The 12913-nt window shown below is 41.0% G+C and overlaps 1 pseudogene; it reads left to right on the forward strand.

Moving 5' to 3' along the window:
* Positions 1 to 12913, forward strand: part of LOC129703099 (immunoglobulin-like domain-containing receptor 1) — a 51744-nt pseudogene that overhangs the window by 7791 nt on the left and 31040 nt on the right.

The raw sequence follows: 12913 nt of genomic DNA on the forward strand, positions 1-12913 counted from the left end.
AAGGAAGTGTAAGGTGTGAGAACGAGACATCAAAGGGGGTGGAGATCAAGGAAAATGTAGAAGGAGAAGGTAACAAAGCATGCAGATAAAATGTAATTGGACAGTCAGACTGGGTCGGAGAACTGGGAAGGGGGAGGGATGGAGAGAGAAAAAGTAAGGTTTACTTGAATTTACAGGTTAATATTCATATTGCTGGGTTGTAAGCTGCCCAAGCAAAATATGAGGTCCTGTTCTTCCAATTTGAGCGGGGCCTCACTCTGACAATGGAGTAGGCCCAGGATAGAAAGGTCAGTGTGGGAATGGGAGGGAAAGTTAAAGTGTTCCCTTCTATTGACTCTATCTATAGTTCACACTGCCTCGGCAAGGCCACAGGCATAATCAAAGACCAGTCTCACCCTGGCCACTCCCTCTTCCCTTTCCCATCAGGCAAGAGGTACAGAAGTTTGGTAATGCATACTTCTAGATTCAGGGACAGTTTCTTCTCGGTTATTATCAGGCAACTGAACCACCCTCTCACCAGCTAGAGTGTGGTCCTGACCTCCTGTCTACCGCTCTCCAGAGATGCTGCCTGATCCGCTGAGTTACTCCAGCATTTTTTGTCTACCTTCGATTTAAATCAGCATCTGCAGTTCTTTCCTACACTCCCATCTATCTCATTGGCAACCTTTGAACTATCGTTAATCAAACTTTATCTTGCAATAAATCTGTACTGTGAATGACTTCATTGTAATCATGTGTAGTCTTTTCTGTGACTGGATACACGCAACAAAAATATTTTCACTGAACCTCGATATATTTGACAATAATAATAAACTAAACTGGAAACTAGAAATTTTGTTCAGACCGTAAGGTCTGAATGACAATGAAGGTATTCAATTCAATTCAATTCAAACTAGAAGGTTGAAAGTAGATCTGATCAAGCATGTAAATGATGTGGGGGTCTTGACAAAGTGGATACTGTGAGGCTGTTCCTTTTGGCGGAATTCATCTTGTTTCACGTCTTTTCTTTGCATGTAATTATAAGTTTTGTGCTTCCTGGTACATTGGCGTAATTTAAAGATGTATAATAAAAGTTGACTGCTTACCATTAAAAATTAATTACCATTATGCTTTGCTTGCCATTTAAAACATGGTGACCTTTTTATGGGTTTTAAACCTTTAAAAAATAACGAATAAGATGTGGAACAAACACTCCCTGCTCAATGATTATATTGTTAAATAGTGCATTTACGTAAAACCACAATGTTATAATCGATTTATGCCTTTGTCATTTATCGAAACTATATTTCCATAAGAACATTAATTCACTTTTGATTTTTCTGCACCAAATCTTTTTATTCCAAAGATTTTGTAATAGTATTTCTTTTGTGATTAATCTTCGGTGCCAAATATTAAAATCAGCAAATTAACTGTCAACCTTTCAAATAAGAAGCTTGATCCTAACTTATCTAGAAATATGTTTTCCAGGCTGGGTATTGCTAACAAACACTGAGAACTGGGAGCATTGGTATCTTTGCCATCCCTAACTCTGGATAATGAATTGCTTCAGAACCCTGTCTGAAATGATCCTAACCACAGTATATTAGAATATTTAAACTATCTGTAAATATTTTTTATGTTTAAGAAGGATTACTGAACAAGGACTTGCCAGAGTAGATCCCTGATCTCTTATTTGCCTTTTATATTATTCTTGCTATCAAATTTTTCAAATATAATGTGATTTTTATTTTGTCATTTCTGTATTTTCTTAAATTAATTTATTGGTTATAATACACTCCTTTATTAAATTAAATGAGATATTTGAATTTTCTGTACAATTCATATATAACCTCATGGAGATTATGATTGGAAGATTGTGATTGTGATCTAACTTCAATAACATAATATTTATTGCAGGCAATTGTTAACTAGTTGGTGTAGAATAAGCATTTGTAGCAAAGGTAGCATGCAGTTATTGGATGTGTTGTGCAATAACCGATTGTTTCGCCCTACCGTGTTCGAGTTGCAAATGAAACACAGTTTCTGTTAACCCTTTAATGGCAATGGATTAGATATCAATTGTGGTTCTTAAATTTAGAGCATTTACTGTTCTGAAAGTGATTAACATTTGTATCCCTTAAAGTCACTGACCTGAAATTACAGTTCCATTTTTTTAAACATACTCTTGAACAGGGGATATGGCTACATATCCCCTTTTCGGGGAATATCCTTTCTATTTGTGGTAATATGTGTCATCAAAGTGCACTTTATGGAATAAAGAAGAATGTAGTAACACAGAAACCAGTTCATCAAGTCAGGTTGGTGTTTTTCTCTGTGATGTAGTATTAACCCCTTGCAGGAAGAATGAGAAGAGATAGCATTACAATAGGTATGGAATTCTCTCCTGCTAGCTGCTGAAAGTCAGGGCCGGATTTACGTACAAGGTGGACAAGCTTAAGCTTAGGGCCTTGAGATCTAGGGGGGGCCTCAGAGCCGGATTTACCACTAGGCTTCATAGGCTCAAGCCTTGGGCCTCGAAATCTAGGGGGCATCCGGCCAAGACCGGACATCTGCCGTTCAACTCTGAGCGGGCCCCCCCCTCTCTATCTCTCTGTCAATCTCCGTCTCCGCCTGCCATCTGTGCTGCCACCATTTGTGCTGGCTGCCGGGTCTCCGCTCTCCGCTCGCTCCTCATCTGCCGGCACGACCGGCCGCCTTGCACATGTGCACTGCTACGGCCAGCACGTTCTCCCCCCCCGCACATGTGCATTTCCACAGCCAACACATCATCGGCCACTCTACGCATGTGTACTGCCACGCCAACTGGTCGGCACTGGGCACTTTCTCCCTCGCTTTAAATTGTGGGAGATCTGGCCGCCATTGCTGTCCGGTCGCCGCCTCACCACCGCGACCGCTGAAAACCAACGCAGAATCACCCCCTGACCCTGGATCTGGCGTAACTCTTGCTTCTGGATTCCTGGTCCATAAATATTCTAAATGGAATTTAAACTGGAGGTGGTGGAGGGCTGAACAATAACAGCATTTTGCAACTGGAGGAGCAGCACCTCATATGGGTAGTCTGAACATTGACTTCTCCAATTTCTGGTAGCCCTTGCTGTCTTCCCCCCCCCCCCCCCCCCCCCCCCCCCCCCCCAGCTCTCCCTCAGCCCTCTGGCTCTTCCTCTTCCTTTCTTCTTCCCGCCCCCCCAACCTTGCATTGGTCTGAAGAAGGGGTTCGGCCCAAAACGTTGCCCATTTCCTTCGCTCCATAGATGCTACCGCACCCGCAAGCAAGAATTTCATTGTCCTATCTGGGACACATGACAATACTCTCTTGACTCTTGACTTGGACTTGAGCAAAAAAGGGTTCTTGGGGGGGAAAAAAGAGGTACCTTAAATTTAGTTGCGTCTGGTTGGGTAACTATGGTAGGGTGAAGACTATTCCATGCTTTAATTGTGCGGGGGAATTCCATGGAGCAGCCAGCAACTCTGGATAGAAGAAATTGGGTGACGTTTCGGGTAGAGATTCTTCTTTAGACTCCCTCTGGTTTTAGTGTTTTTAATTTAATTTAAAGATACAGCGTGGAAACGGGCCCTTCAACCCACCGTCCACGCTGACCACCGATCACCCGTGCACTAGTTCCATCCCACACATTAGCGGAGTAAGTCAAGAGCTATTTCCACAGATGTCCGGTCTCTTAGCTATATTTAAGAGGGAGTTAGATGTGGCCCTTGTGGCTAAGGGGATCAGGGGGTATGGAGAGAAGGCAGGTACGGGATACTGAGTTGGATGATCAGCCATGATCATATTGAATGGCGGTGCAGGCTCGAAGAGCCGAATGGCCTACTCCTGCACCTAATTTCTATGTTTCTATGTTAAGAGTGTTTTATTCTCTCACGTCCCAGTTAGAACACTGAAATCCTTACTTGCAGCAGCACAACACAATATGTACTCTGTAAACAATGTTATAAAGGAGGAAACAAAACAGTGTGTATTTATATATGAATATATAACTATACTAGACTAAGTGGGACCCGTTGGGTCCCATGTTCACACGGGAGGGCTGGTCCCCCGACGCAATATTCCACCTCTCCACCAATTCCAATATTGGTGGCCAGTGGGGGGGCTTTCTGGAGTGCTCGTATAGGTTCTTGGGGTGGCAGCTCATTCCCTCAAGCCTGATCTGCTGGCAGCTCACTCACGGCTGGTGGGCTGGCAGTTGACTCATGACTATTCCTTGAAATTCCATTTCAAGCAGGGTGCAAGTCCACCAAATTCAAATTCATGTTCCTACCATTTCAAGCAGGGTGCAAGGCCACCGAATTCAAGTCCAATTTCCAACCACTTCAAGCAGGGTGCAAGGCCAACAAATACAAGTGCAGTTTCATACCACTTTCAGCAGAGTGCAAGGCCACCAAATTCAGTGCAGTTTTATTCCACTTCAAGCAGGGTCCAAGGCCACCAAATTCAATTGCAGCTTCATACAATTTCATGCAGGGTGAAACCACCATAAAACCACACAAAACACCAACCTCACAGTTCAGTAGACATTCAGTGTGTTCAGTTGATTCACAGCTCAGACAGAGTCATGACCTCTCCCTACAGAAACTGTAGTTCTCAGTCCCTACCTGGTCGGAGATGCGGCTTTCCTCCGAGCCACATCTTTGCCCCTTCCCCGCGGCCTACCAACGGGACTGGAGCAGCGTTTCCTGCCGGGACCGGCCAGAACCTCAGCTTCGGCACGGCGCTGAAGCACCGTTGCGGGGCGGACGATGCCTTACCCGGGTCGCCATGTGGTAAGCTCCAGAGTGCTGAGACCGCCAACTTCTACATCGTGGAGCTGTGGTTGCGGAGCGTCCAGCTGCGGGCGGTGCTGGGTTTAAACACCGAGGAGCCTGGGGTCTTTCGCCGAGATCGCCAGTGTTGGAGCTCCGACCAGCGTGGCCTGTGGACTTCAGGTGCCGCGGTCTCCGGGAAGGAAGTGGCTGAGAGTGTTCTCCCGACGCCGGAGCTCCATCATCCGGCGAGAGGGCCTGTAACATCGGGCCACCATCGCTGTGATAGCGGAGGCCTCAATAGGCTAGACCATGGGTGAACAAGAGGAAGAGGACTGGACTTTGTTGCCTTCCTTCACAGTGGGAACCATTGTGGGGGGATGTTTTTATGTTCAATATTAAATTCTTTAATGTTGTGTTTTATTTTTATTTGTGTGCTGTAAATGGCAACTCGAATTTCACTACACCAATTGGTGTGTGTGTGTGTGTGACAATAAATGTCCATTGTCCTTTGTCCTTGGTGTCCCAACCTCAACCCAATGGACTTGACAACTGGGGAATATTGTGCTCCCAAAATTCCATCCTAATTTGGCTACATATACCCGTTTGGATGACCAATGGAAGTGACAGTCAAGAGCTTGCGCTATTGTTCATCATATTGAACTTGTGCCACAAATTACTATCAGGGCTCTTGATAACTTTGAATATTTCCCTTTTTAAATGATTATGCTTCATTGAGCAAGGAAACAGATCTTTTCATCCACCTCTTTTGCACTAACCATCAGTCCCCCTTTGATGTTAATCGCAACCAATCCCATCAACTCAAGATATTCCCAATTCTGCTCTTTAATGTTTACTTTCTCCTGCTTGAATGATTGTTTTTATAGAATCTTAGCCTTGGTACATTTTGGTATTTTTGATCTGTACTCTTTCCAGTGTAGCTTTCAATGAATGGAATGGTTGGAAAATAGCCTATAAAACCTCATAACCTCATCCATTTCTAATTAAGTTTTGTACATTGTTAATTTGTTGCATTATGTTCTTCCTCATGGTGAATGTGCATTTTCCCACTATGCCACTATCCCACTTTGTATTTTCTAAAATGTATTAGTTCAAGACTTTTCACAGAATGCTTACCTTGTTGGTGAACATAAAGGAAAGCAGTCGGTGATCACCTCCATAAACTAGTGCCATTTGGTTTTCTTTCACATGTTGATATGCAGAAGGCCTTTGTTTACACTTTATACAGTGAAGAGATTAAATGTTGTTTGAGCGTTGTGAACTATGTCTAGAAATTTAGTGTTTGTACATGTTTTTGTGTTTTTATTTGCCCGTTTATAGAAAGAAGACAATCAATTTTATACTGTAGCGTACAAAGATTATTGAATCAACATTTTACATTATATCTGTTGGGCAACTTATTTACTGAGTACCTATCTCTTAATTGCTGCTTCACATTCCAATCTGTTTTTTGAGTTCTATGGATGTCTAAAATTGACTGCTGACATTTTTCTAAGTATCTAAATTGTTGAACATAATTAACATTTATAATTATATAATCTGTATGTAAACATTTACAATTGTATCTAAGAGTCTGAAAAAAGGTCTCAACCCGAAACATCACCCAGGGATGCTGCCTGTCCCACTAAGCTACTCCAGCATTTTGTGTCTATCTTCGGTGTAAACCAGCGTCTGTTGGTTGCATTGTGGTTGTGTTACTGAATTAATAATTCAAATTAATGATCTGGTGACATGTTTAAATACCACGATGAGTGCTGGGGAATTTAAGCATTTTTAATCAAATAAATCTGAAATAAATGGTAACTGAGTAAATATTAGTAAAAGCATAGCTCTATTGCTGACCTTTTAGGGGAAGAGAGCTGTTGTCCTTTTCTGATCTAGTCTCGGTGGGTTTTCAGGTTGCCAGCAAACCATTCATTTCTGAGATATTTAGGAATCGGCAATAAAACCCAGCTTTACCCCACCCAGAGAATAAATTGGAAATTAGTATGTAATGATAGTAGATCATTTTAACGTGATTTATTTTTCATTTCAGGGATGAATCCAGAACATATATTGTCCAATCTCTCAATTCACAATTACCATATCTGTGTCAGTCAAAATTGACCGTTTTTCTATACTATATACTTGACACTATTTTTTATCTAGAAGAACCGAAGTTCTTAAATTCTTAGTTTAATCACTGAACTGATACCCGTGAAACGCCAAGACATTTTGCTACTCCATTACTTTTTATCTTACCAGATATAGGTTCTGTTGCATTTATTGCTCAACTCAAACTGGCTGTTAATTAACTGGCTTGATCAATTCAGCAGAGTGAGCAGTTTCATTTTCGAAACGATATTAATGAACCATATGGATATTTACAACAAACTGGTTATCATTATTGATGCATGCTTTTCTGTTCGGTTAATTAACTGAATTTACATTTCGCAGTTGGCATTAGGGAATATGTACTTGTGACACCAACTCATCAGTTCACTCTGACCTGGAATGATTTTTCAAAGCAGGGTCCAAAACATTGAAAATCCAGTCATTACAACCTATCTCAGTCATGGGAATTTCTATTTAACAGCTCAAAATATCTAAGGTCTTTCTTTCTGAAGTATTTATCAAGGCAGAAGGACCTTGTACATTGTTATGTCATATGAAGTTAATATTTACTATACTAATACTGTCATGAATTAACATGGGCATGGAGTGGCAATATAAAATTATGTTTCTGTGCTCCATTGTATGAATTTAATGCACCTCAGTTGAAACCATATTAATTGCATTGTAATATTTTAATCTCCATGAACCTTCTGTTGACCACCTGTGACCATTTTATCTTGCAGCATGCTTTGCTTTGTTGGTGAGTGTACCAGAAACCCATCGTACGACTACACTTTTTTCTTCCATCGCGCTAAGATGTGATTATTCCACTTCCGCGCAACTTCAGGATGTAGTTGTCACCTGGCGTTTCAAGTCATTTTGCAAAGACCCCATATTTGAATACTATTCCTCATGTAAGTATGACTTTGAAATTCCCTATTTATTTTTCCATCATTGCAATTGTGTAATCAGAGGATAATCTCTGGCAGACTTAAACTTAATGAATTTGAAAACTGGGTATGGTATTTTCAAATCAATTTTGTCCAATATTTTAAACAAGCCCTGTTAATCAATGCTGACTCTACACACATCAATGGTACAACAGTACTTTATCGTCATGTGTACCCAAGCATAGTGAAATTCTTCTTTATTTTTGCATACTGTTCAGTGACAATCCTATATATTAGGCACAATCTCACCAAGTATAAGAGTGTCCGATAGAAGACCACACTGAGGCAGTACGCAAGAGTTGCCATGTTTTAGGCATCATCTTGTACCCATCAAGTCCAAAATTATAAAAACCTTTAGTCTTAACATAGCCATAAAGGTCCATTGTCCTGGCCACACTGGGTTGGTGTTGTAGAGGTCGTCCTGGCCAGGCAATGGGTTGATGTCCTTTACCATTACTCCACCATCCTGTGCTATATCAGGCCACATCTATTCCATAAGTTGAGCCACTTGTTGCGGCAGCGGCGGATCCAAATTCAATGCCCAGCTGCAAAGATCAATGCAAGACATCTCTCCACAGAAGACTTAAATCATGGGTTCATGATATCATTTTGCAGCATACAACAATTTTTTCATGTATACGTTCGTTAGACTTTATTCAGGGAAGGGAAGAGTTAAACGGGCTGAATGGTTATCTTCTCATCCTATGCTGTAACACTTGGCAAAATCTTCTGTCAGAGCTTCAGTATGTGCCACTACTCTAAACATTGGTGCAATTCTATTTTTAATTTGTTCAAATGTTATCTGCTGTTTTATTGCATCATTTATTCTCCTTGTAAAGTTTCGAAGTCGATGAAACCAGTTTCTATTCGAATAAAAACAAACCATTGCGTCGTATGTGTGACACAGGTTTGTTTAATGGTGCAACAGCACCCTCTGATGTGAATACATGAGAATACAACATATAAGAGCAGAGGCAGAGGAAATCACATAATTAAGAGAATTATGTTATTTCCACTTACTCTGCTCTTATTCTCTATTTGTCTAACTGCTAACATCGTGCATCAAAGAAAAAAATAACTTTTTTTCATTAAAGGTTTGCTTAGTTTTCATTTAAAATGAGCTTTTAAATTTTGTAGATTAGTAATAAAAAGAGGCACATTGAATGCCAGTAGATGTACTTTAAACAACGACTCGGTGCTTGATCTGGCCACCACACACAATTAAGAAAAATAAACACAAACCCTAGTCTGAACTACCTTCCTACAGTAGGTCTGTGAGGGGCTGGATGCACATGGCTTGAAACTTGGTGTCGAGTCCAGCAATAGAGGCTGAGACTCGATGCACTGGCACCTAATTCCAGTGCTGTTGTACCATCTACGTGTGGTTAGAAAATGGATGGACATTAGATTTGCATGGAACTGTCATGCACATCTGAACTTGACGAGCTCCAGTAACATATCTTGTTTTTGTGTCTAATTGTATATTTAAAATAAGGCTTTTGCCAAGAGTATTTTAGTACATGATCATTTATGATTTTTTTCCCCAGCAAGTGGAGTTATTGATAATAGATGTGATATCCTGGTCTGAATATTGGAGAGTCAACATTACCGTATAACTACAATACCACTAGTATTAAACAGGGTTCTGTTTTCCTCTTATTTTAGACACTTTAGTTGGCAGCATTGCAAGATTTGGGCTTGAATTTCAAACAGTCACTCATCGCAATACTTGAGGGAGTTCTTCATTACTGAAATGCTATTCTTTAATGTTCTATGTAAATATTAAATTACAGAAAGTGCATTTTGAGGAAAGTTAGACAAACCTCATTCACCTGTTCAACAAGCCTACTTCAATCCAACACCAGCAAAGGTCATTTTGGATTTACTATGTGTGAGTTGATTGTCAATTTGGATTACATAGTGAGTACATTGTCAAAAGTTTAGTTTAATGATACAGTGCGGAAACAGGCCCACCAAGTCCGCACTGACCAACGATCCCTACACCCACTAGGGACAAATTTACATTTACCAAGCCAATTAACCTACAAACCTGTATGCCTGTGGAGTGTGGAAGGAAACCGAAGATCTTAGAGAAAACCCACGCAGGTAGAACGTACAAACTCCGTACCAACAGCACCGGTAGTCGGTATTGAACCCGGGTCTCTGGAGCTGTAACTCTACCGTTACAACTCTTCCTGTGGCAACTCTACCGCTACGCCACCATAACGCCCTTTCAAAAGTAATTTGAAGTGATTTTTGCCAAGTTTTACATTTGTATTTAAACATTTTAGCCACATTACTTCTACATGTTCAGCTCTTTTGAAAGGGAATGTATTAGTAAAAATTAGAAACAAAAAAGACACCAATTACTGGAGTAACTCAGCAAGTCACCTATCCATGCTTTCCAGACCTGCTGCGTGGCCCGCTGAGTTCCTCAAGCACTTTGTGTCTGAATTAATGAAATTATGTTGCATCCAAGTGCGCCTTGCAACTCCTGATTGTGGCAACTGTGGTGACCATACTTTAAACCAACATCTGCAGTTCCTTCCTACACATCTCAATCGTTGTTTTCACTTTGCCAAGCTGCCCTCGGGGCAAGCATCTTTTAAAGGAAAAATCAAGAATTAAAAAGTGTTGATGGAGTAATCATCTCAAACATTGCCTCCTTAGTGAAATAGAACAATGAATTAATTTAATTTTGTACATCATATCAAATTATATGATCAGACTGAGTTTGGCTCTAGAAAAAATAAGTGGGCCATCTTCAAAAGGGTTTGTTACGGTATAGGCTCAATACAGATTTGTTGTTTAAATAGAAGGATGGATCAAACGAATCAGTTCAAGTTCAAGTGAGTTTATTGTCTTTTTTTGCATCGGTTTTCAAGTCAAGTCAAGTGAGTTTATTGTCATGTGTCCCTGTATATGACAATGAAATTCTTGCTTTGCTTAAGCACTTAGAAAATAGTAGGCATTTACTACAAAACAGATAAATGTGTCCATATACCATGATATAAATATATACACACATGAATAAATAAACTGGTAAAGTGCAAATAACAGAAAGTGGTTATTAATAATCAGAGTTTTGTCCGAGCCAGGTTTAATAGCCTGACGGTTGTGGGGAGATAGCTATTCCTGAACCTGGTTGTTGCAGTCTTCAGGCTCCTGTACCTTCTACCTGAAGGTAGCAGGGAGATGAGTGTGTGGCCAGGATGGTGTGGGTCTTTGATGATACTGCCAGCCTTTTTGAGGCAGCGACTGCGATAAATCCCCTCGATGGAAAGAAGGTCAGAGCCGATGATGGACTGGGCAGTGTTTAATACTTTTTGTAGTCTTTTCCTCTCCAGGGCGCTCAAATTGCCGAACCAAGCCACGATGCAACCGGTCAGTATGCTCTCGAATGTGCACCTGTAGAAGTTAGAGTCTTCCTTGACAATCCGACTCTCCGTAATCTTCTCAGGAAGTAGAGGCGCTGATGAGCTTTTTTGATAATTGCGTTAGTGTTCTCGGACCAGGAAAGATCTTCAGAGATGTGCACGCCCAGGAATTTGAAGTTCTTGACCCTTTCAACCATTGATATAAATGGGGCTGTGGGTCCCCCTCCTACTCCTTCCAAAGTCCACAATCAGTTCCTTGGTTTTGCTAGTGTTGAGGGCCAGGTTATTGCGCTGGCACCATATGGACAGTTGCTCGATCTCTCTTCTATATTCTGACATCCCCATCAGTGATACGCCCCACAATAGTGGTGTCGTCAGCGAACTTGATGATGGAGTTCGCACTGTGGTTCGCTACGCAGTCATGGGTATAGAGTGAGTGCAGCAGAGGGCTGAGCACGCAGCCTTGAGGTGCTCCCGTGCTGATTGTTATCGAGGCTGACACATTTGCACCAATACGAACAGACTGTGGTCTGTGGATGAGGAAGTCGAGGATCCAGTTGCAGAGGGATGCGCAGAGACCCAGTTCTGCGAGTTTGGTAACCAGTTTGGAGGGGATGATTGTGTTAAATGCCGAGCTGTAATCAATGAATAACAGCCTGTCATATGAGTTTTTGTTGTCCGTGGTCCAGTGCGGAGTGGAGGGCCAGCGAGATCGCATCCACCGTTGATCTGTTGTGGCGATACGCGAATTGCAGTGGGTCCAGGTTTTTGTCGAGGTAGGAGTTGATTTGGTCCATGATCAACCTCTCAAAGCACTTCATCACCACCGGCGTTAGTGCCACTGGTCGATAGTCATTGAGGCACGTCACCTTACTCTTCTTGGGCACCGGTATAATTGATGCCCTTTTAAAGCAGGTGGGGACCTCAGACCTCAGAAGTGAGAGGTTGAAAATGTCCGTAAAAATCCTGCCAGTTGGTCCGCACAGGTTTTTAGAACACGACCGGGTATACTCAACGTATTGCAAATTGTACGATCAAAAATGCACAATCACCAGTAAAATTCTATAATTGATATATACATTTCTGATTGCCTTGAATATTACCACACTTGCTATATTGTTGGTCAAATGGCATGTGCTTCATTATCGCCATTCATTTCAACACCAATGGGGAAGTGAATGAACTATTTTAATTATATTACTGGATGATTCCTGGCTGACTATCCAAAACTTATTTTTCCATGCCCAGTATTTTCCAAATAAATAAAGTCTTCAAAGATTTTTCCAAATGATCATGGCATTTAATGCTGCTATTAGTCTATTTTCAGGTTGTTTTCAAGAATTTGAATGAATCCATAAATATCTAAATTGTTGGCTTAATGGTGCTTACAAAAGTAGAAGTGATGATCATTGTACATCCTTCGATTTGTGAAAATTGAAACGCAAACAATTTTACAGATTTGCATGAATGAAAGTGTCAATATCGAGAAGCTGTGAAGTTTAACAGCTCATCAAATTTGCTTAGGAACAATTTAAACAGCTATTGTATCAAATGCAAGGTCATAGGTTTTAAGTGAAAGCTTTCAGCAATGTTGCATTAGAGGGCAAATTAAATGGGAGCTGGGATTTTAAAATAATAGAAAATGTTAATATTACTTGTCAAGATAAATAGTACAATCTCATCTAGGAGAAACAAGGGAAGTTGGCCAAGGAATAG

The sequence above is a fragment of the Leucoraja erinacea genome, chromosome 13, assembly GCF_028641065.1.
Source record: "Leucoraja erinacea ecotype New England chromosome 13, Leri_hhj_1, whole genome shotgun sequence".
NCBI lineage: Eukaryota > Metazoa > Chordata > Chondrichthyes > Rajiformes > Rajidae > Leucoraja > Leucoraja erinaceus.